This window comes from Alligator mississippiensis, chromosome 8, assembly GCF_030867095.1.
Source record: "Alligator mississippiensis isolate rAllMis1 chromosome 8, rAllMis1, whole genome shotgun sequence".
NCBI lineage: Eukaryota > Metazoa > Chordata > Crocodylia > Alligatoridae > Alligator > Alligator mississippiensis.
The window spans coordinates 63,864,147-63,888,330 of NC_081831.1; the positions used below are offsets into that span (position 1 = coordinate 63,864,147).

Here is a 24,184-nt window from a genome sequence, read left to right on the forward strand (position 1 = left end):
GATTTATTCTCTATTGACTAGGATTGTAAAAAGTCTAGATTGAATAGATGACGCTGATAGCACCATTTCCACAACTTTAAGGCTAGGGACAGACATTCACAAAGCCTGAGCCTGAATTGATTCAATCTCTGCAGGTTAGTCTAACCTAACTAAGCTAAACCAGTTTGTAACAATACAGACATCCCCTCTGGACTGAGGAAATGCAGGCACATGCTTGCAGTGGCTCAGGCTAAAAGCTGGGTGGGGCGTTAAAGCAGCTTTCCCTTCCCTTCCCTAGTGCTGAGCTGATGATGTGGGGGGTTGTGGCCAGGCCCTGCAGGATGCTGTGATTAGGGAAGGGGTCGTCCCCCCCCCCCCCCTTGCTGCTCCTGACCAGGAGGGAGCCAGCAGGGAGTTGATAACAGGGCATTTAGTTACACAGCAGGGAGTTCACAGGGAGTTGTTAACATTTATCAGCCCGTCAACAAAACCAAAGCGTCTCTCATTAGTTCAAGCTCTTCTTAAACAACTTTTTCCAAGGAAGGAATGGAGGGACATTACCAGCTACCTGTTGATTAGCTCCAAAAAGCCCTAAGTCAACAATGTCCTGTCTCCTACAGCATGGACCATAGCCAGCATGTGATATGCTAGCTAATGCTGAGAGGTGTCTGTGTAAGGCAGAGGGGAGGGGGAATCCCTGCTTGAGCAGGGAATGGTGGTGGGGAGGGAGCAGGATGGAAGCCAGGCAGACCCCCCTGTACCTGTAGTCTCTGCCAGAGCTCCAGCCAGGGAAAAGAGGGGCAGGGCCAGCCCTGCTGGGCTGGAGCAGAGCCCTGCCCAGGGCTGCAAAGCATCTGGGGTGCTGGGGGACTCTGGTTTAACTTAAACCAGGAAGGGGTCTGGGACAGACATTGCATAAACCGGTTTGACCCAAATCAGCTAAGTCTGATACTACATTCAACCAGATTTATCTAAAACTGGTTTCAGTCATTTTCAAACTCGTTTATGTGCATGAACATCTGTTCTGTTACAGATTTAAACCAGTTTCTGATCACTTAAACCAGTTTATATGTAATGTCTGTCCCTAGCCGAGATGCTGTCCTATAATCCAAATATGCAGCAGTCCCTGTGGTTAGCCTGATGTATGGCTTTTGGGATATTGCTTATGCATTGGCCAAAACAGAGGTTTGTCTCCGCTGAGGATCTGATAATGTACCTTTGTTGCAGGAGCCTGCTCTCAGTCCTGGTCTGATTGCCCTGTCTTTTGGGACTTTCATTTTTTTTGGCTGGTGTCCCAAACTAGAGAAGGCACCAGTGCAGGGCAGGTGGAACAAGTGGAAGCTGCATGCATGACATTCCTTAGCTGGTGTCACACCGGGGCAACATATTCCCAGGGCTTTTTCAAACACCGTGTCCAAGTTATGTGTCATCACTGCTCCGTGAAAGCCCCAGAGAATTCCTCCCAGCAGTCTGGCTCCATGACGATGAATTGTGCGGCCGTTATAATCCAGTAGTGGAAGCTTCCAAGATAAACTGATGCAGCCTCTATGTGTAGATATTATTACATTGGTTTAAAACTGGCTTCTTTATGTATTCATTAGTTTAAGTTGCTTATGCTTGTAAAATTACTAGCATTTTGTTTAAATTTTTATCCACACTGAAAGCAGCATCCATTTAACTAAACTGAGGTAAAATAAATTATTTTAGTCACTTAGTGGAACTGATGCAATTGGCTATACCTATTTTGCAGACTTATCTTAACTAGCTTATAACTTAACTACCCAGGGGCCTTTCACAAAGCTGTTATGCCTTTGATTAAGTGTTTTGAGCCAGTTTTGGCATGCCTATCCACCTGTTGTGGGTATAGGATAGAGCGCAAGTTTCTCTTTAAGGTAGGTTCTGACCTGATCAAAATGCAGTGAAAATACAGCTAAAGCCTGGGCAGTATAACCACTACCATTTTGTAATTACTCACACATCTACACATGTGCTTTAATGCGCATTAGCCTATTATAATGCACATTAAAGCTTCACTAAACCACTCCCCCCCCCTTGCTATTTAGTTAATGTGCCTTAAATAGACTAATGGGCATTAAGTATCACTTAATGCACATCAACTAAAGACCATGTGTTTAAGACTCTAATGCACATTTTAGTACCTCACAGTGAGGGTGCCCATAGATGTGCAGTGAGGCTGCTCCAATGTGCGGTAATTACAGAGTGTTGGAGCAGACTCAATTAATGGACTCTGCTGGAGCATGATAATTACCGGGCTTCAGCAGACTCCAGTGTCATGTGTATCAGTGTCACTGAAAAATGGCAGTAGGGATGCTTTAACTAAGGCTTGTTGAATGAGCTTTAGTTAAAGTGCCCCTGCTGCCATTTTTCAACATAGGGACACTGATATGCATGATGCTCCAGGCACTTTAATTAGAGTGGCTCTTGAAGTTGCTCCAATTAAAGTGCCCTCCCCTCCCCCTCCTGGAGCACATTTATAAATGCCCATAGGTACTAGATTTGATGCTCGTTAACTAAAGTCCATTAATGTACATGTAGATGTGCCTAGTATGTAAGTAAATCTTCTACCAAGCACTCTGATATTGGGGTTAGGCTTCATGAACCAGGCCAGAAGAGCATAAGCAGGAACCTGAAAGGTAATAGTGAGCACAGACGTCCTATTAACTTACTTAGAAGGAATAAGGTCAATGGTGTCCAGTTCCTTCAGTACCCTGGTATCTTTTACTTTCCCAGTGTATTCCACTCTGGTTCTTCTGCATCTGCTTTGATAGTCAGCCAGTGTTAGCAGGACAACTGTAGTTGACTCATGTTTCCTTTGTTGTGGGCATATTATGAGTATGAGAGTGTCCAGTGGCCCCAGTGCACGTAAAGGGGCCTATTCTTTGTGTCATTGCAGGACAGCTGTATGGGCATGGGTTGCGTGCAGCTCTGCAGAGTGGATACTTGTAGGTGGGCTTGGCAAGCATTTGCAGCACAGTTTCATCATGTATGTGTCTAGATCAGGCTCGAGAGGAAAGTTTAATAGTTCTGTGGTTGGAGACAGTGGTGCATATATGTTGGTATTATATCATTTCCAAGGAAAATACTGTCGTACAATGAATGAGAAGAACTAAGCACAGTTTATTGTGGAGCAGAACGCAACCTCTGCAGACCCTTTCTCTCTCTTTTACTAACAACTATTACCTAACTGAGGGACCATCTCCCAGTTCCCAAATCTTCTACATTAGGGAATGTCTCTAACTTTTATCGCTACAGTAAGTACTGCCTAAACACGTACGTACAGACGTACAATTGATGTCCACCTTCTATTCCCACCTCACTGGAACACATTCCTTTCCATCTATGTTACTATCCATTATCCATGTGACTTGGAGTTTATCACTTTCTTTCCCTTTTTTCTTTCCCTAATTTCTAGTTCCTTCCACATATCCCTCACTGGGCTGAAAGAATAAATAACTTATCACTTTTGAATTTCAGCTCTGCTAGCAGTATCTTTGGTTCCCTCTGCCTGTGTAAACTACTGTAATCCAGGCTCTGAATGGGGCCTTGCACTATTTGGTATGGCAATGCCATATACCTGTAAGCTGCATGTCATTTCAGTAGTGAAAAAATGGCTTCTGAAAGGTAACAGTAACCTACAACCACACAGATGCCCTGTTTCTGATCTACTTAATAACAATACTAGTTCTAAAGAGACGGGGGGGGGGGGGAAATAAAGCAGGTTATGTCTTCTTAGTGTTGCCCCATAGGCAACACAAATGTGCACCCATGTTAGCTATTCTGAAACATTTTTTCATTAAATGTCTTTGGTTACTGAAGGAAATACAGTAGAATCCTGATTCTTTGGGGATAGGTTCCTTACCTGCCCTGCAAAGATGGGGGTTTGGTAAATAATTGGGGGTATGGCTTGCAAACAGCTGTGTAGGATTACTGCAGTGCTCTGGCTGTTTACTGCAGTCATTCTTTCAATGTACATCTGATTTAGTCTATAAAGGTACAAATCTACCCAGCCTCCTTCCATTTCTCTAATCAGCGGCTTGCGCCCACTGATATGCTCCAGCTGAATAGAGAGGTGGCACCCTCTGATGTAGAAAAGAGATGTAGCAAAGAGCTGAGAAGCTTGTTCTTAATTTGGCAATTTGCTGCCAAGTAGGTTGTGAACCACCTGCGTATAAATTATCTCTACTGTAGCTGGGGGGACCGAAGTCCTTTGACTTAGATGCAGTTTCTTTGAGGGGCAATGTTAAGATAGAAGATCCTATATGTCTGCTAGATGCTGAGTACCCTATGGTTTTACTCAACTCCTTTTAAAGCCAGTGGCAGGTTTTCAGTTGGCAGAGGGCTTAGGCCTTAAGGATGCTTAGGGTGCTCATAGTGTCCCCTCGTAGGCTGTTTTCTTTTTTCTGCAATGGTCAGATTACTGGCATAAAACACGGCACAGACTGAATCCCTGATTGCAGATCTGTTCTGGATGCTCAAGCAAGGTTGAAAGTTGCTTCCAGTGATTGGTTTTTGGTTGTCACTGTGTTGGTCTAAGGACATAGGCAAGCATGGTTCTTTGAGTAGATGTGCTATCTTTTATTAGACCTACTGAGTAGTTGGAAAAAGTTCTTAGCAAGCTTTCAGAAGCAGTCACTCTTCTTCAGGCGTAGGGAGTCTCTGCTGTTCTGAGACTGCAAGGAATGAGAGAAGCTAAAAGTATAACAGGATGTCAGTGAGAATGTAAATAGGTAGAAATTAGGAAAAGAAAAGGTAAAACAGGGAAGGGAGGGGGGAAAAAGTCAAAGACAGTAAGGGAGACAGTGCAGTGGTAGTAATTCAAAGTAGTAAAGAGGATGTCTGTGAAAAAGGAAATAGCTGGAAATTAGGAGGACAAAGGGCAGAAAAGTAGGAGGGAGGAGGGGACAAATGGGGAGGGAAGAAAAATGTAAGAAGTTGCATCTGGCAGGTACCTGGGGAATCAGACATTAGGCAGGTTGTAATGTGTCATGAATCCAATGTCTATATTGAGTGCATGATTTTCTGTATCCAGTAGAACTATGAAGTGCAGTTTGTAGGCTTGTCTATGAAAGATGTTTTGTGAATTCCCTTTGAGAATTAGAAGTCAGAGGTTGGAGGGGGAGTGATTGTCTTGTGAGAAGTGTGCCCTGACTGGTAGTTGGGTATTCTTGTCTTTGATAGATTTTCGGTGTGCATACATGCTGGTGTGCCATTGTTTGGTTTCTCTGACATATTTTCCATTATGGCATTTGGTGCGCTGGATGCGCTATATAACATTCCTGGAGGTGCAGCTGTAAGATCCAGGAATGGTGATGGTTCTGTTGTGGGGTATAGTTATTGTGTGGGTGGTGGAGATGTGTTGGCAGGTTTTGCATTTCTTGTCCTGGCATGCTCTGGATCCATTCAGTGCAGTTTGGGTCATAGGGAGTTTGCTTCTGGTGATGAGGTTAGCAAGGTTCAGTGCTTGTTTAAAGGATAGGATGGGTGGTTCTGGAAAGATCTCTTTAAGAAATGGGTCTTCTTCTAGCATGGGTTGCAATTGTTTGACGATTTTCTGTGTTTCAGGGACTCAATATAGACATTGAATTTATGACACATTACAACCTGCCGGACATCTGATTCCCCAGGTACCTGCCAGACCTGACCTCTTACATTTCTCTTCCCTCCCCTCCCCACCCCTACTTTTCTGCCCTTTGTCTTCCTAATTTCCAGCTATTTCCTTTTTCACAACATCCTCTTTTCTACCTTGACTTACTACCACTGCACTGTCTCCCTTACTTGCCTTTGACTTTCCTCCCCCACCCAATCCCTTCTCTGCTTTACCTTTCCTTTTCCTAATTTCTACCTATTTACATTCTCATTGACATCCTGCTACACTTTTAGCTTCTCTTATTCCTTGCAGTCTCAGAACAGCAGAGACTTCCTATGCCTGAAGAAGGGTTATTGCTCCCAAAAGCTTGCTAGGAACTTTTTTCCAACTACTCAGTTGGTCTAATAAAAGATATCACATCTACCCAAAGAACCTTACCTCCCAATGCTTTGCTTTTGATCATTTTGCTGTATGTGTACCGGTGCTTCATAGGAGGTAAAGCAAATCCTTACTCCATGCCCCTTGCTCCCTACACAAATGGTACAGTACAAGACTACCAGACCTGGATGCAGCTTTTCATAACCAAAATGCTTTACAGACTAGGCTAGTTTTTTGAAAGGGCGAATTTGCTTGGCTAATATTTGATAAGAATGTGACGGGCATCTTCTGTTACTTTTCATCAACTCTGTTATCACTGAAATGGAGCTTGGTAGACAGGAGCCCCAGAGAGTCGCAGTATACATAGGTAGAAAGGTATACCTCTACTATCCCCAAAAGGGACAAGGACATATTCTAAGCCCTGAGGGTAACTGTTCTTACTGATTTTTTTGTTTGTTTGTTTGTTTTAACACTGATTTGATTGTTGAGTGGCATTACTCCTGATTTCTAATTATGTAAAAGATAAATTCCTTATTTTTTTTTTACACTTAAGGTTATTAAATTGTTCTAAATTAACACCCTGAGGTTCCTGGTCTAGCATTGCTGCTGGCTTTTATTTTATTTTCTAAAATATTTGCACTTTACTCCATGATTTAATCAGCTTCATTTTATTTGTAATCAAGTTTCCTTTCCATTAACTGAGACAATGCTACTGTATTTTGGTTTCCAGCTCTTCTGGGTAGGATTTTAAATCCAAACTTAGAATGCTTTAATTTTATATAAAAACAAGCTTTGGAAATGTTTTTTTTTGTTTTTTCTATTGGGGTTTGCCACATTCCCTTTTAATTTGAAGCCTACCTTTTGAGATCTAAATGAACTGTCCTTTTTTAGTATGTGACCCTTGTCACAGAAAATGTCCCTGTATATGTTTGTGTACGAGTAATTTCAGCTCAATTTTGGGGGGAGGGGGGGAGGGAGGGTGATAAACCTTTCTTTATTCAATCTGTCAGCCTTATAAATAGTTTGGGAGCAAAGTTGAGATGGATTCTTGAGTCATGCCTGGTTAAAAATTCTGCTAAACATATGCTAGAGCAGAATTTATTCTCTGAATTGTGTAGACTGCTGATGGGCAAAAATCAAGAAATGCTTTCCTTTTATATATGTATACCCTATATACTGTCTTCTGTATTGCATATATACAGTCATGTTCAAAGTAACACAGGGCAGATATGTGGTGAAAGAAGCTTTCAATTTTTTGTAGCGTAATTCAGAGTAGAGTCATGCTTTTAACCAGAGGGTCTAGTGATATGAGGTACCTTGGAAGCTGCTCTAAGTAGGTTTGGTCATCTCTACAGACTGCTTGGATTACACACCTCTGTTTACAGGGCTCTGTAATAAGAGTGTTTGGCTGCATGGTGATACTGGCTTTTGTTGCCTAATTGCTACATATGACAGCAGCACTACAATAAGCTCCTAACCTTTTCATAGTTTCATTACCCCTGCTAGTACTTCTGTCCTGAGTGACACTTCATCAGTGGGGGTCTTGACAGACAGCCAGCAATTTCCAAGGAAAACACTTGCCTGCCTGTTGGGATGGAAGCAGCTGAAGGTGGGAAAGAGAAAAGGGGAATATGAAAGCAAAGAAAGAAAGACTAAAATAAATTAATAAAAATCCAACTGTGCAGATAATTTGCAAGCAGGAAGAGGGCGGAATTCCTCCAGACATTGTTCATTTTGAATAGCTTGCTCACATCTATTGCTGTAAACTGTGCAAAGCAATTTAGTGCCTGTAAACAAAATAATTCTGGAGTAGAGAACTCTTAGTTCGGCAACAAAGGCTTTGGCTTTGAATCTTCAATTGTTTGATGCCTTTCATGCTGGGTTGTGAGGACTTTAAAGCTAATTCAGTGTAAGCAGTGTCCAGCTGGTCCTTTCCTTTGTGCTTTTTGACACAGTGTAGAATTAACCCATACCTCACTGCTACAAAATGTTTAGGCCAAGAGCCATATTCCCAAAATGATTGGAAGTTTGTATAGATAAGGAATGAAAACCAACCTGTATCTGCGCATGAAACATCCTCTGTCTGAGAGGACAAGGAAGATGTTTCTGTTATGGGCAGGCTATTCCATAATTGTCGGTTATTGAGCTTTTTGTATCATTCTTTGAAACTTTTAGAACAGCAACAGACAGCATGTTGGAGTAGATGCACCTGGGGTCTGATCTAGCTATGACTTATGTTCCAGCATTGGAAGAAAATTAGGGTCATGCTGCTTTAAATTATCCCCAGTACAGGAACATGCAGTCTTATCCTTGAAGCTTGCTAGTAATGGTTATTCTGCAAGCTATCCAGGCAGGTTATATTGATTGTTGCAGTTTCTCCTTTCATTTAACTTGAATTTTGGCTGCTACAGCTTAAGTTCATTTCATGAAACAGTAGACCCTGAAGCACCACCGATAGCTTAAAGGAATGGATTTGTTAAAAGATGCAACAAGGCAACTTTGCTCTGGGTTTGTACATCACTATATAGAAAGGGACAAAGAGACAGGTGCTGTTAGATTTTACACTGGAAAATGTAAGGGTTGTAAAGTTGCAGACTAATGTTCCCAAACATAGGAAGGAATGATGATTTGTCTCATAGATTCATAGATTCATAGATGTTAGGGTCGGAAGGGACCTCAATAGATCATCAAGTCCGACCCCCTGCATAAGCAGGAAAGAGTGTTGGGTCTAAATGACCCCAGCTAGATACTTGTCTAACCTCCTCTTGAAGACCCCCAGGGTAGGGGAGAGCACCACCTCCCTTGGGAGCCCGTTCCAGACCTTGGCCACGCGAACTGTGAAGAAGTTCTTCCTAATGTCCAGTCTAAATCTGCTCTCTGCTAGCTTGTGGCCATTGTTTCTTGTAACCCCCGGGGGCGCCTTGGTGAATAAATCCTCACCAATTCCCTTCTGTGCCCCCGTGATGAACTTATAGGCAGCCACTAGGTCGCCTCTCAACCTTCTCTTGCGGAGGCTGAAAAGGTCCAGTTTCACTAGTCTCTCCTCGTAGGGCTTGGTCTGCAGGCCCTTGACCATACGAGTTGCCCTTCGCTGTACCCTCTCCAGGTTATCCGCATCCTTCTTGAAGTGCGGCGCCCAGAATTGCACGCAGTACTCCAACTGCGGTCTGACCAGCGCCCGATAGAGGGGAAGTATCACCTCCCTGGACCTATTTGTCATGCATCTGCTGATGCACGATAAAGTGCCATTGGCTTTTCTGATGGCTTCGTCACACTGCCGGCTCATGTTCAACTTGGAGTCCACTAGGACTCCAAGATCCCTTTCCACTTCCGTGCCACCCAGCAGGTCATTCCCTAGGCTGTAGGTGTGCTGGACATTTTTCCTCCCTAGGTGCAGCACTTTGCATTTCTCCTTGTTGAACTGCATCCTGTTGTTTTCTGCCCACTTGTCCAGCCTATCCAGGTCTGCCTGCAGCTGTTCCCTGCCCTCCGGCGTGTCCACTTCTCCCCATAGCTTTGTGTCATCTGCAAACTTGGACAGAGTACATTTCACTCCCACGTCCAAGTCGCTGATGAAGACATTAAAGAGTATCGGTCCAAGGACCGAACCCTGCGGGACCCCACTACCCACACCCTTCCAGGTCGAGACCGACCCATCTACCACGACTCTTTGGGTGCGACCCTCTAGCCAATTCGCCACCCACCGAACTGTGCAGTCATCCACATCACAGCCTCTTAATTTGTTCACCAGTATGGGGTGGGATACCGTATCGAAGGCCTTCCTGAAGTCCAGGTATACGACATCCACCCCTCCTCCTGTGTCCAGGCGTTTCGTAACCTGGTCATAAAAAGAGACTAGGTTGGTCAGGCACGATCTGCCCGCCACAAACCCATGCTGGTTTCCCCTCAGCATAATTTGCCCTGCCGGGCTCTCACAAATGTGAGCCTTGATAATTTTTTCAAGTACTTTACCAAGGATGGAGGTGAGACTGACTGGCCTATAGTTGCCCGGGTCCTCCTTCCTCCCCTTTTTGAAAATGGGGACCACGTTAGCCCTTTTCCAGTCCTCCGGGACTTGGCCCGTGTGCCACGAGCATTCGAATATTCCCGCCAGTGGCTCTGCAATGACGTCGGCCAGTGCCTTCAGCACCCTCGGATGGAGCCCATCCGGGCCTGCCGACTTAAAGGCATCCAGTTCTTCCAAATGACTCTGCACCACCTCAGGGTCTACGCATGGAAGTCTGGCGCCTTGCTGCTGCCTCTCTACAACCCCAGTGAGAGACTTGTCGCGCCCCTCGCTTAGGAACACTGAGGCAAAGAACTCGTTGAGGAGTTCAGCCTTGTCCCCTCTATCTGTCACCAATTGCTGCTGCCCATTTAGCAGGGGTCCTATTCCTCCCTGGGCCTTCTTTTTACTCCCAATATATCTAAAAAACAATTTCTTGTTGTCCTTTACTTGGGTTGCCATCCTCAGCTCCATGGTAGCTTTGGCCCGCCTAACTGCCTCCCTACAAGCACGAGCAGAGGAGGTATATTCATCTTTAGTGATCTCACCCTTTTTCCACTTTTTATGTGCTCCCCTTTTGGCCCTTAGGCTGCCCTGGATTTCTCTGGTCAGCCATGGAAGCCTCCTGGCCCCTTTCCCTCTTTTGCCTTGCTCATCCCTCTAAAGTGAACGTGAGCCTTCATGGGCTACTGGTGCCGCCTTAGTTGGGGGGGCACGTGTCCCCCCCGTGACCAGTCCCACTGGCTGGCGGGGGCCCCCCCATGGCCAATCTTGCTGCCCAGGGGGATCCCTGTGGCCAATCACTGTAGCCGCTTCTGGGAGTAGCTGCAGCAATTGGCTGGCATTTGCAGGGGGGACACTAGCACTCCCGCCTGCCCCCCTGCCCTTCGCCTAAGCAGTGAGCATTGCCAGTCAGGGGGTGCACCGGTGTTCTCATTGCAAGCCTTGGTATCTCCTTTATGAAGCAGGGGTAACTCCTCCTTTCTGGGGGCGCTGCAAAGATAATATATTTCATAGATTTCATAGACATTTGGGCTGGATGGGTCCCCGGAGGATCATCGAGTCATGCCCCCTGCCCCAGGGGCAGGAAGTCAGCAGGGATTGTAGGATCCCAGCAAGATAAGCATCCAAATGTGTCTTGAAGGCATTCAAAGTGGGTGTTTGAACCGCCTCTGGCAGCAGTCTGTTCCAAACCTTGGGGGCTCAGACAGTAAAGAAGTTCTTCCTTATGTCCAGCCTGAATCGGTCATGGTGGAGTTTGTGACTGTTCAATCTTGTCATCCCTTGGGGCGCTCTGGTGAACAGATGTTCCCCCAGATCCTGCTGAGCACCCCTGATAAACTTATAGGTGGCCACCAGATCACCCCTGAGCCTGCGCTTTTCTAGGCTAAAGAGTCACATGGCTCTCAGACTGTCATCATAAAGTCTGATTTCCTGACCTCTGATCATGCGTGTGGCTCTCCTGTGCACTCTCAAGCTTCTCCACATCCTTTTTGAATTGCGGAGCCCAAAATTGGATGCAGTACTCCAGCTGCGGCCTCACCAAAGCCGAGTACAACAGGAGAATGACATCCCGGGATTTGCTTGAGAAGCATCTATGGATGCAAAGCCAGCAGTTTGCTCACTTTACTAGCCACAGCATCACATTGAAGGCTCGTGTTCATTTTGTGGTCAATCATGACTCTCAAGTCCCTTTAATCTGTAGTGCTAACCAGCATAGCACTGCCGAACTTATAAGCATGCTGCAGGTTTTTCCTCCCAAAGTGGAGAACCTTGCATTTTTCGGTGTTGAACACCATCAGGTTCTCATCTGTCCATTTCCTGAGCCTGTCAAGGTCTGCCTGGATCACCCTCCTATCCTCAGGTGTAGATGCTTTACCCCACAGTTTGGTATCGTTGGCAAACTTGGCCAGCCCGCTTCTGACACCAGTGTCCACATCAGTGATGAAGATGTTAAACCGTATAGGCCCTAGGACAGAGCCTTGCAGGACCCCACTGGTGACTGCGCACCAAGACAATTGGCTTCTGTCAACCACCACCCTCTGGGTCCTGCCACGGAGCCAATTTCCCAGCCAGCGGATCGTGGTGAGGTCAAGGCTGCAGTTAGCCAGTTTTGGCAAGAGGTGATCATGGGAAACCAGATCAAAGGCTTTTTTGAAGTCAAGATATATGACATCAATCTCTTGCCCCTTGTCCAGGTGATAGGTCACCTGGTCGTATAAGGAAATGAGATTGGTCAAGCAAGACCTACCTGCAACAAACCCATGCTGGGTATCCCTCAGGATATTGCTGTCAGCTAGTTTGTTAAGGATGGCCTCTTTGATAATCTTTTCCAAGACCTTCCCCAGGACAGAGGTCAGGCTGATGGGCCTGTAGTTTGATGGATCTACTTTCCTTCCTTTGTTGAAGATTGGCACCACATTGGCCTTCTTCCAATCTTTGGGCACTTCACCAGAGCACCAGGAGTTCTCAAAGATCCTTGCCAGGGGCTGAGCTATGATGCTTGCCAGCTCCTTGAGTACCCTGGGATGTAAGCTGTCAGGGCTGGCTGACTTGAAGGTATCCAGCCTGTCAAGGTGTTCCTGCACAAGGTCAGCTTCGATGGAGGGCAAAGAATCTCCCTCACCCGGGCCTCCCTGACCCATAGTGGGCAGAGGCATCCCATGAGGCTGGTGAAAACTGACACAAAGCAAGTTTGCTTTTTCATGGGCATCAGTTGTCAGCTGTCCCATCTGGTTTAGTAGGGGTCCAATGTTGCCCTTGCTTTTTCTTCTGCTCCCCACATATCTAAAAAAGGACTTTTTATTGTCCTTGATAGTTGTAGCTAGCTGGAGTTTCATCGCAGCCTTGGCTTTCCTGGCTTGCTCTCTGCAGGTCCGGACCAGAGAAGAATATTCCTCCTTGGTGGTGGTTCCAGTCCTCCATCCTTTGTAGGTCTTCCTTTTAAGATGCAGGAGGTCCGCCAGTTCCCTGGAGAGCCAAGGGGGATGCTGTGCCCTTTTGCTGCCTTTCCTCCGAGATGGGGTGGACTTTGCTTGTGCATCCAGGATTGCTTCCTTGAGGAGCAACCACTCGTTCTGAACTCCCCTTCCCTTTGGGTTGTGGCCCTTTAGGGCCTCACTGACGAGCCTGCTTAGCTTGTCAAAGTCAGCTTTCCTGAAGTCAAAGACTTCTGTATTACTGACTGACATGCCAGCTTTACGGCAGATGGTGAAGGTGATCAGCTCGTGGTCACTGTCACCTAGTTTTCCTTTGATTGTTAGGTCGCTGCTTAGGTCGTCCCCAGTTGCCAGTACGAGGTCGAGCAGCATCTTACCTCTTGTCGGCCCGTAGACTTCCTGTGTCAGATAGAGGTCATCCACGCACGAGAGAAAGTTTTGCGACCACTCGGATTTGGCTGAGTGGTCGCAATACTTTCTCTTGTGCATGGATGACCGTGGATATTGAAGACACTGAGGACAGAGGTGCTATGGTAGCATAGCAAACCACCTACCTACCTTATGTACCTAACAATTCTAGGTACTGAAGTCCACATGTGGGCATCTGAATGAGTCTGATTTTTTTCATAGGTGCAGGACACTTGCAGGCACCACTGATTCTTTTTTTGGTGGGGGGATTTGCAGGTGCTTGAGTCCTCTAATTTGGGTTGTGGTTCTCTTGCTGTGGTGATACGGAGGCATTCCTCTAAGAGCAAGACAGGCTGGGAACCCTCTCTGAGTTCACCAAGGGAAACCAGTAAGGGGGAGACTCTACAGGAGGGTGTTCAGTAGGGAATGTACTTCAGTCGTGGCTTATACTTGCTTTTCTCCTTATTTCTGTCTTACTGTTGCTAAGCTGGGATTTGGCTTTTACCCCTGAAGCCCTTGCAGTTCCTAGACTTGAAACTTTGAGATGCTGATTGAATCCCCATCATAGATTCCTCTGTAAGGATTTAAGTATCTGCATTGTAGTGTACTGTACTTGTATATAAAAATGTTGGTTTGCACTAGATGAGATGCTGAGTTCTAGTCGGAGACAAATGATCAAAAACCCCATAAACTTCTATAAAATTAGCTTCCCCCCTTGACCTTCCTTTTTCTCATTCATTGAGTCCAAAGGAGCTCTGAAAAAAAATATTTTAATGTTTCAGACTCAAATTATCTTCTTGCTTTCTGTTAGTGGGATGGTGGATGGTGATGAAAGCTCTATATGTGCTAGTTCAGAGGAAAAGCATAAAGCCTTGATGTGAGAGTGTGCCATCTCTGTACCAAAGGGGTCAGAAAAGTTGATTTTATTTGGGTATGCAGGAGCCTCCTTTACCAGTTTCAGATTTTCCTGTGCTTGTTTGCATCATCCATGCAGAGCCTTGAATTTTCCCAGGACTGAGGAGCCACCAGTAATGTGCATGTCTGCATAGATTCCAGCAGGTGGATACAGTCAGGACCAAAGAACTCTTGTTATCTGTGCACTGCGCAGGTCTTCCAGTTGTTGCATTTCAGAAAGGTCCTTTTTTGGCACAGATTATAATTGATCTCAGATTGTTTTTTGCCAATAGTAATGAAATGGCCACAATTCCTTTCACTTCAGGGCAAAGTTCTTAATTTTATTTTCTTCTTTGGGTTTTGTTGAGATGATCAATATTGTTCTTTATGTTGTGGTGTTACATAAGATCATAAGGGGCAAAATCCTGGCTTTATTGAAGTCAGTGGGAGTTCTCTTATGGGCCTCAGTAGGTTCACAACTTTCACCTGATTTGCCTGCTCTGAGGGACTGACTTCCTGTGGTTGGGAGCTATCTGCCTGAGGTGGGGACTATACTTTAGGGACAGCCTTTCCCCAGACCCTCTGGTGTGCAGCAGGAGTATGCAAATTGGCCAGACTGAAGCTGTAGAGATTCTTTGGGAGGCTCTTTCCAGCTGGACTTTCATCCTTTCCAGCTGTGGAAATGCAGCCTGATTGCATTGCTGTGAATAATAATATAATTGCATAATGTGCTAAGATGTAATTCAAATGATGAGACTGCTAGCCTTGTCAGAATATTTTTGCCTTATCCTGAAAGCCTATTCAGTCATTTAGCAGTCTGTTGCTGGTTGTCTTGGGCTAGTTATGTATGACTGAGGGTTTGTTTAAAACCTTTTTTTTCTGATTCTAGAGTGAGACAAACAGATGTAATTATATACACTTTATTTTGAGAGAGGAGAGAACATCCAAGTATGGGATTGCTAATGAATTTTACTAAAGGAAGTAAACCAGTCACAACTGTCTCAGGCATCCAGCATATCTCCCACAAACTAAAGCGATCTTTCCTGAGTTGCGAGTACTAATTCCCCTAGATTAGAAAATGCAGCATAGAAACAACAGCCCCAAACCTCACATTAGTGGCAGCGCAACTGAGTAGGAGCCAGCTCCTGTCCTGTGCTACATGTATGGGCAAGTGAAGGAGGAGGGTGAAGGAGCTGCTTAAACCCTTGTGCTAGCTGAGCAGAATCTGAATCCAGTGGTAAAGTGATGGCCATTGGCTGGTATCCCATTGCCTTTTGTGGGGAGTGGTCAGTTGGCCAAGTGACATGACTAGCCCTTCAGAAGATGAGTTTGCAGGCTACCATCAGCAGCACATGCTACAGAAAAGGATGGTGCTTCTTTCCAAAGCTGGAGATGTTCTCCTTCATGTCTGCAGGGGAGGTTCTTGTAGCCTCTGTTGGGGTAAGTACAAGAACACTGTACGTGTAGCCTGTAGTATGCAGGGTTTCACCCTTTGAGCTGTGACAAGGCTTCTAGAAATGTATATTTGACAGGTAAATACTATAGTGCACAAAGTTCTGTGCCTGTATGTCTGTAAGACATGGAAGCAACATATCTTGGTCTTGCCTATGAAGGGTGAGAGAACCAGTGAGTAAAGTATGCATCTCCAGACCATATGAGGGCCAGTGCATACTGGTTGTATACATCCCCAAATTATCAGTGCTGTTCTTACTTGGGGGGGCAAAGACTAATGTCAATGGGATTTATGGACATTCATTTAGCAGACAATGTAATGGGGTGTGGAGAAAATGGAAACTGGTGTAATAGCTTACATGGTGCTTCATGGTCAGTGCACTTTACCATGATAGATGATATAGATGTTTTGAGCTAGTACATTAGTCTCTTCCCTCTGTAGATGTGGTTTAAAAGGGAATTCAGTGGTGTCTCTTGGCTGCTTTTTACGTACTTTTGCAAACAGATGGATGATGTGGCACTGCTAACATCTTTGTTCACAGGAGATGTAGACTTGGAGGTGTCTGTAGAGTACTAAGACACATCTGATACACATTAGCAAAACTATTGGTATGGGGTGGGACAGTAATGGCAGTGCTATGTGGAGTATTGAAGTAGAATATTAGAGGAGTTACGGATAAAGTCTTAAGGAGGGGAGGCTTAAGTCATTAGCAGTGGTTTACCGTTACACTATACATGCCTTTAGCTGTTACCCTCACACTTTCCTCAATGATAAATTCACTCGCTGCATCTAATTTGAAGGACAAATCTTGAAGAGACTTAGCATAAAACAGCAAAGTGCAGTCTAAAAATAATATGTACTAGATCAAAATCCCTATTTCTATGACAGCCGAAACAGGAAAGTATCAGACTTTGTTCTATAAATTATTATAAAGGAAACCTTTATACTTCTTCAGTTAGGCTTTCCTTTCTTAAATGGAGGATAACCTTTAACGTGCCCTCCTAAAGGTAGAAAAGATGCCTGGGACCATTCAGATGATCATTTCAGGAGGACTAGCCCAACTGGACATATTGGCTAAGTACAGACATTCAAAGAGCCCAAACCTGAATTGATTCAATTGTTGCAGGTTAGTGTAACCAGTGGGGATTGAACAGATTTGCAAGTGAATAGACATTCATTTTTGGCTGTGCAGGCACATGTCTGCAGTGGCTCAGGCTAGACACTGGCAGGGCTAGAGTGAGCCCTCGGCTGCAGGGAAGCTGGTGCTGAAGGGGGGGTATGGCCAGGGCCGGGCAGGCTGAGTATGATTGGGGAGGGATTTAAACCCCCACCCTGGCCTGCAGGAACCCCAGCCAAACTGTGCCTGGAGGGGGAAGGAGGAACAGCCCCTGACAGGCATTTCCCAACCCTGCTCTCACTGCTTAAGTGGCAGGGGGCCGTGGCCAGCCCCAACAGCAGCATGAAGTGAACAGAAACAGAGGAGGGTTTAATCCTCCATCCCGTCCCACCGGCATGGACCCGAGTGAGAATCTGCCTGGCCGGGGCAAAGAAGCCCATGGTAGTGTCCCAACCCCTCTTGCTGCTGCAGCCAGATGTTGGTCCAGATACATGGCCGGATGCTGGCTTGGCATGGCCCCCTGAGGCAAAGGGGGTAGGGACCCCAGTTGGGGTCTGCCCGGCTGGGGCAAAGCAGTCCCTGTCAGGCATTCCCTCTCCCGCCGCCACCACCCCCCCCCCTGCTGCTGGAGCGGCAGGGGTTGTGGCCAGCCCCAGCAGTAGCCTCAAGGGAACTGGGGAGGGAGGAGGTTTAATTGCTCTGTCTGAGCGACATGGACCCGAGCTGGGGTCTGCCTGCCTGGCATGCCCACCTGAGGTGAAGGGGGTGGGGAGGGAGTTTATTTCCCTTCCATCCCCTCTCCCGCCAGGGGACCGCAGCTGGGGTCTGCTAGCCATGGCCACCAGCTCTACCACTTGCACCCATCTAGGCAGACCCTGACTGGGGTTCCCTTAGGGGAGAGGGGATGGAGGAGGGAATAAACCCCTTCCCTGCCCCCTTTGACTCAGGGGGTCATGCCAGCTAGGATCTGGCCATGCCCCCACCACTGCTGCAGCAACAAGGCAGGGGGGACCTTGACATGGGCTGCCCCAGCCAGGCAGATCCTGGCTAGGGTCCATGCCAGTGTGGACAGGGCAGGGAGGCGGGAATTAAACCCTCTTCCTCTCCCTTTTGCTTGAGGCTCCTGCTGGGGCAGGCCATACCCCCCCTGCTCCAGCGTCGAGGCAGGGTAGAAATGCCTGACAGGCACTGCTCTACCTTAGCCAGGCATCCCCTGGCTTGGGTCCGTGCCTGTGGGACAGGGGACAGACAGGGAAATTAAACCTCTCTCCATCTCCATTTGCTTCACGCTGCTGCTGGGACTGGTCATGCCCCCCGCCACTCAGGCAGTGAGTGGGGCAATATGGCTGGCAAGGGCTGCTGCGCCCCTGCCTGGCAGACCCCGGCTGGGATCTGTGCTGGTGGGACAGGGGAAGGAGAGGGAATAAACCTCTTCCCTGACCCCTTCACCTTAGGTGGGCCAGCATGTAGCCATGCCCCTGCCCCTATTCCAGATAGAGCAGAGTGGCAGGGCCAGCCGTGCCCCACTGGAGCAGACAGCACCGCCCAGCCCAGGGCTGCAGAGCATGTTTGACCTCAGTCAGTTAAGTCTGAGACTACATTCAACCAGGTTTATCTCAAACTGGTTTTGGCCATTTTGACACTGGTTTATGTGTGCTGAACTTCTGTTCTGTTACAGGTTTATACCAGTTTTTGAGCACTTAAATTGGATTATGTGTAACTTCTGTCCCTATCCATTGTGGCTGTGTTGACTGGGAGACATTACTTCCAAGATTTTCTTTCTGGCCTGCTGTCTTCTTACATTTCCAACCCTTAATCAGGAACAGATGAGTACTTTACACCACATCTTGTCAGTACATGTTTCTAGTTAGTCAGAGCAGGGCGTGGGGAAGGGAAGGGAAGGGAGAAGCAGAGAGATGGAAGAAGCCTGCCTGTAGTGATGCTAATTGAGTTTGATGTTGTTTCTTTATGTGCAGACACTGATTCTGTCTCGGTCACCCAGCTGAGTGTGGCTGCTTTGAGCAGGGCCCTGGTGTATGAAGAATTCAAACTGACAGGCCCCTTTTATAGGGGACAGCCCCAACTATGAGAGTGTGTAGTGATCTGGGGTAGGGATCCATTCCCAAACCCTCTGCAGGAAGCTTAAAGATCCATGTATTTTATTTAGCATCATCAGCAGGTTGGCATAGTGGACTTGACTCGAGGAAAGAGCAAGATTTCCCTCTTGTCTCGGGTGGTGTGAGCATGTGTGTACAATGGCACCACTTAATGGCAATGTCATGAATTTCATTGAACTACATGGGTGTGGGGTGGCATTTCATGTGGCTTTATTTATTGGCGTTAGTGTGGACTAACAGTGGTAAAAAAGTTATTACCACAAAGATGCCACAGCTTCCACATGTACAACCAACCACTTCCCAAAACTCCTTCACTGCAGTGTCAAGCACCAGTGTGTGGTGCCCAGAGGTGAAAATAGACTGTTTAAATGGTGAATAATGATTGCCCTGGGACACTAAGATGGGACAGAAAACGCTGGTGGTGTTAGGTGGTTTTATTGCTCACTTCCTCCCACTGGTGAAGGAAGGCAGATAACATAATTCAATGTTGTCACTTCTCTTGTACAGGAGGAACCTCATGTCTTGTTGGGGATTAAGAAAAGGCACATGTTTCAGAGGTATGTTTTGGATTATTACTCTTACACCATTGCATCTTCAAAATACACCAAACTTTGCTGATGATGCCAAACTTCGGGGCAAAGCATCCACACCTGAGGACAGGAGGGCGATCCAGGATGACCTTGACAGGCTCAGCAAATGGGCGGACGAGAACCTGATGGTGTTTAACAGTGAAAAATGCAAGGTTCTCCACCTTGAGAGGAAAAATCTGCAGCATCCTTATAGGCTCGGCAGTGCTACGGTGACTAGCACTACGGAAGAAAGAGACTTGGGGGTCATCATTGACCACAAGATGTACATGAGCCTTCAATGCGATGCTGTGGCTAGTAAAGTGACCAAAACGCTAGCTTGCATCCATAGGTGCTTCTCAAGAAGTCCCAGGACATCATTCTCCCCTTGTCCTCGGCCTTGGTGAGGCCGCAGCTGGAGTACTGTGTCCAGTTTTGGGCCCCACAATTCAAAAAGGATGTGGAGAAGCTTGAGAGAGTCCAGAGAAGAGCCACGTGCATGATCAGAGGGCAGGAAAACAGACTTTATGATGAGAGGCTGAGAGCCATGGGACTCTTTAGCCTGGAAAAGCGCAGGCTCAGAGGCAATCTGATGGCCACCTATAAGTTTATCAGGGGTGACCACCATTATCTGGGGGAATGTTTGTTCACCAGAGCGCCCCAGGGGATGACGAGGTCAAACAGTTATAAACTACTGCAAGACCGTTTCAGGCTGGACATAAGGAAGAATTTCTTTACTGTCTGAGCCCCCAAGGTCTGGAATAGCCTGCCATCGGAGGTGGTTCAAGCACCTACATTGAACACCTTCAAGAGAAAATTAGATGCTTATCTTGCTGGGATCCTATGACCCCAGCTGACTTCCTGCTCTTTGGGCAGGGGGCTGGACTCAATGATCTTCTGAGGTCCCTTCCAGCCCTAATGTCTATGAAGTCTGTGAAATCTATGAAATAAAAAGGTCAACACTTGTTTACAAGCCCACTGTAACTCTTTGGTGGACACGTCCATTGCATCTGGAAAATCCTTCCCGTGTCCAAATGTTGTGACATCATAGTACACATTTCTGTATTTGGCCTTGAATTTAACAGAGTATGCATAAACTACCAATTTCTCCCTCCTGTTGCATCCTAAAGGTTGTATCTCCTGTTTTTAGCCACTTATTATCACTGGTGCCAAAACTAGCTGGGACTGTATCAGTGTAACTTGTGACTGCACTACATTTGCTATCAGCACAGTTAAACCATTGGTTAAAGCTTCAGTGAAGACCAGGCCCTTGGGGCCAAATTTGTAAAGGCATTTTGGCACTTATGATAATTTCTTTAATATCTTTAAGTGCCTCAGACCTAGTGGGATTTTCAGAAGGAACTTGCTGCTCATCTCAAAAATACCTATCTGAATCATTAAGTGTTTAAACATCTTTAAAAACCTTGTCCCAGTTTCTATGCTGATGTTGCTGAGCTGCTGTGTGAGGTGGTGGAGTTACTTTCCGTTTGGCTTTGACTCCTATGCTAGTAGTTCCATGTTGCAGGGCAAATACTCCAGAAACAAAGGAGCAAGGAAAAAATAATTCTTTCAAACAGTTGAGCAGAAACAATAGGATAGGATATGCCTCCTCGGGGGAAAACGAATGGCTGAGATGGATAGGAGCACAGACCCTGCTTTATGGTGCACCATGTACAGCACAAACCTTTGCTAAATGGAGTATTAATAGCAAACGTTATGGTAGAAGCATATGCAACTCCTAGGCTTCCTGCTGGGGAGGGAGAAGCAGAGGGAAGAGTTTTTCCTGTGCTGTCTGTTTTGGATGCAATGGACAATTATTTGGACACCTCTATTGTCTCAGGGTATAAACAACACAAAATGCTACACAACAGTCATTGTTTTGCTCACATGCTAAACTGTGGGGTGTTGCTCACTGTGTGTCCCAAATTTTGGAAGGGAAAGTGTTTCACGATTGGAGATTCATTTCTGAGATAAGTGATGGATGGATGGCTCAGCAGATAAGGCAGAGATGCCTTCAGGGTGGGGACATAGTAATGAGGTAGACATGTTCTTCTCCCCTTTTTACCATCCTCTTTATATAGTTGTTTGAGTCGCTAAAGCATTTCACTGTCAATCTCCCCTTCCTCTCTACAAATGTTTTAAAAATGCCACTGTTCTCTGCAGTGAAACCACAATGGTAGGGATCTTGGCGTCCTTAACTTCCATTAAACGGAGATCATCTATTAGGGTGAGACAAGTATATTCCATGTGGTTGGTTTTCTGTGGTCGTTGAGGGATGAAATAAGCAGTAGACTTGTGATCTACTGCTCATCTTATGTTTCTCTTTTGAAATTAAAGTCCCTGCACAATGCTTTTCCTTCTCTAGTAGAGATTGCTATATATAAATGTTGGCTCTTTAAAATGAAACAGCTGGTTATGCTGCATCAGAGAGTCATGATGCAAAATATTGTAATGTGAACAGCACGCAGTCGTGCTGGAGAGGCATGGTTCAAAGAAACCTTCACAAGAGATGATGAGCACCTGCCTTGCATTAAATTTGTACTTGATCCAGCCTCTTGAGTCACTGAGATGAGGATCCCAAAGTTACTCCAGACATTTGCACCAAGGCTTCAGAGTGCCTAAACAACACAGATATTGCACAGCAATTAAATGTCACTTTGTGTACTGAGCCAATCAGTGAACTGTAGTGAACATTTTTAATAACTATTTAAGAACTTAAATGGCCCAGCTGTAGCTGTACATGTAACTATTGTGTGATAGATATAATCACTGGTGTCTGGTAACTAATATAGGGAAGAAAGTGAAATGATCTAAATCTAATCCTTCTGTTGTTTTGCAACACAATGGTTCTGGATCCCTTGTTTCCCTTGGAACCTTTTAATATCCTGGAAGCCAAAGGTAAAACGATCCTTTCAGATCCACAGAGTTCATCTAAAACTATGGTCTACTGAATATGTATGAAGATGACAAGTATAGCTGGAGATGTAACAGAAAAGATGAGAAACTTGAGCTCTGAAAGGAATGCAAGCCCTTTGCATCAGGTCGTTAGCTGCTGTCTAGCTTATGGGCGTTAGGAAGAACTTTGTGGATAGAGTCTTCCATAAAGGCCTGTTGCAGGGTATTCTGCATTTTCTTCTGAAGTTACTGGTGCCATTGACTGTCATATAGATTGGATGCTAGACTAAATGCGCTACTAGCATCTTCCAGACTGGCAGCTCCTATGCCTCAGTATGCAGCTTTGGAAAGCATCATGTTAGGGTGGGGAGCATGATCCAAAGCCATGTTCCACATCATAGATCTAGGAAAAATGTTTTGCCCTAGGATATTGCATCACTGGTTGAAATGGGTTCCATCAATTAGAGCCCCTCCTGATGGTAGGATTTCAGGTGCCAGGGCCAGGGGCCGTTCATAGCCTTAATCATCTGTTCTTGATTTTATTTTGGTCTGTCTTTACATTCCCTCTCCTCCACCCCCCCATCCCCCATCTCGCACCCTTTTCATGGTATACTGGCAACACCTTGGGTCCACTTCCCACTCGCACAGGGCCTCATTGCAAATAAAGTCCTTCCTGATTGGTAATAGGGTTTAAAACTCAATTGTGCTATGTAGATTTACTTGTTGAGGACTCGCTCATCTTTGCCATGAGTCTGTCCCATTCCCAGAGTCCAGTTTAGCTGACAGATGCATTAGTCTCATACCTGTGGGGAAAATTATTCTCCTCCTCTAACATCATTGTGCTTAGCCTGCACATGCTCAGCTTCCTGGAAGTGGAAGAAATAAGATTTAAATTATACATGAGTGAACTAATTTACTTGAACTGCAGTCCCAAGTCACAGCCTTGAACACCCAGTTTTAGCTTTTTCTGTGCAGCCATTCAGCTTCACATGATACTGAATTAGGAGGCAAACCAAGGACCGCATGTCATGAAGGCTCAGACTTAAAGTAGCACAAGCCTGGCACGACAGGTGCACACCTGCCACTGCAAATTCAGCTCACCCTGGTCTGTGTCTGTATCTGTATCTCTGTGTTATTGGTTGCAGCATGAAACAGGGCACCCTAAGGATCCAACTGCAGCAAATGCTGGAGAATAAAACAGGTTACACTGCCAGCGCCTGAAGTCTGTGAGGTTGAAAAAGCTCTCTGAGAGAGCTGGATATCCCTTTTCTCCCCTCCTACATTCTCAGAGCCCATCTCTCAGGAACGCGTGTGTTTAGGGAATGATTTTAACCATGCCAGTTTGAAGTCAGGCAGAAGGCAAAACAGGAGGCACTTCAGAGGCTAACTGTTCATTAACCCTCTAATTCTAAGGAAAGGATGGGGTGTAGGCTGCACTACCTCAAACAGTCCCTGAACTAGGTGGAGACAAGCAGCAACCCTGTTGCTGGTAGCAAATTCTCACTTTTGCCATGCCAGCTCAGTTGTGCTAACTGGCAAATTGGGGTTTGGGAGGATCCAAGGGTTGCCTCCAGGGAAGCTGCTTTAACATGTCTGTCATTGCTGTGCCAAATCTTGACCAAAGAAATCAATGTCTGTTGCAGAAAGAACTTAAGCACCAAGTATCTGTGGTACAGTACTTGATGTTGCCATTTCTGATGAATTGAGACTACCACTCCAAATACATACAAGTCACCAAAGAACCTTGGATAATGACTTTTGGCCCATTACTGAGAATGTGATTTGACCTGGTGACCTAGAGTTGATCTCCAGTCTGTCCAAATG

The 24,184-nt window shown here is 46.0% G+C and overlaps 1 protein-coding gene across 8 annotated transcripts in view; it reads left to right on the top strand.

The window, feature by feature from the left end:
* ARHGEF9 (Cdc42 guanine nucleotide exchange factor 9) overlaps nt 1-24,184 on the top strand; it is a 351,467-nt gene that overhangs the window by 9,152 nt on the left and 318,131 nt on the right. For 5 of the 8 annotated variants that reach the window (XM_019487852.2, XM_019487853.2, XM_019487851.2 and 2 more), the window contains exon 2: nt 19,407-19,456. The exons of the other annotated variants lie outside the window; for them this stretch is intronic. The gene's annotated coding sequence lies outside the window, so the exon portion shown is untranslated. The remainder of the gene's footprint in view (nt 1-19,406; nt 19,457-24,184) is intronic. 8 annotated transcript variants of the gene reach the window in all.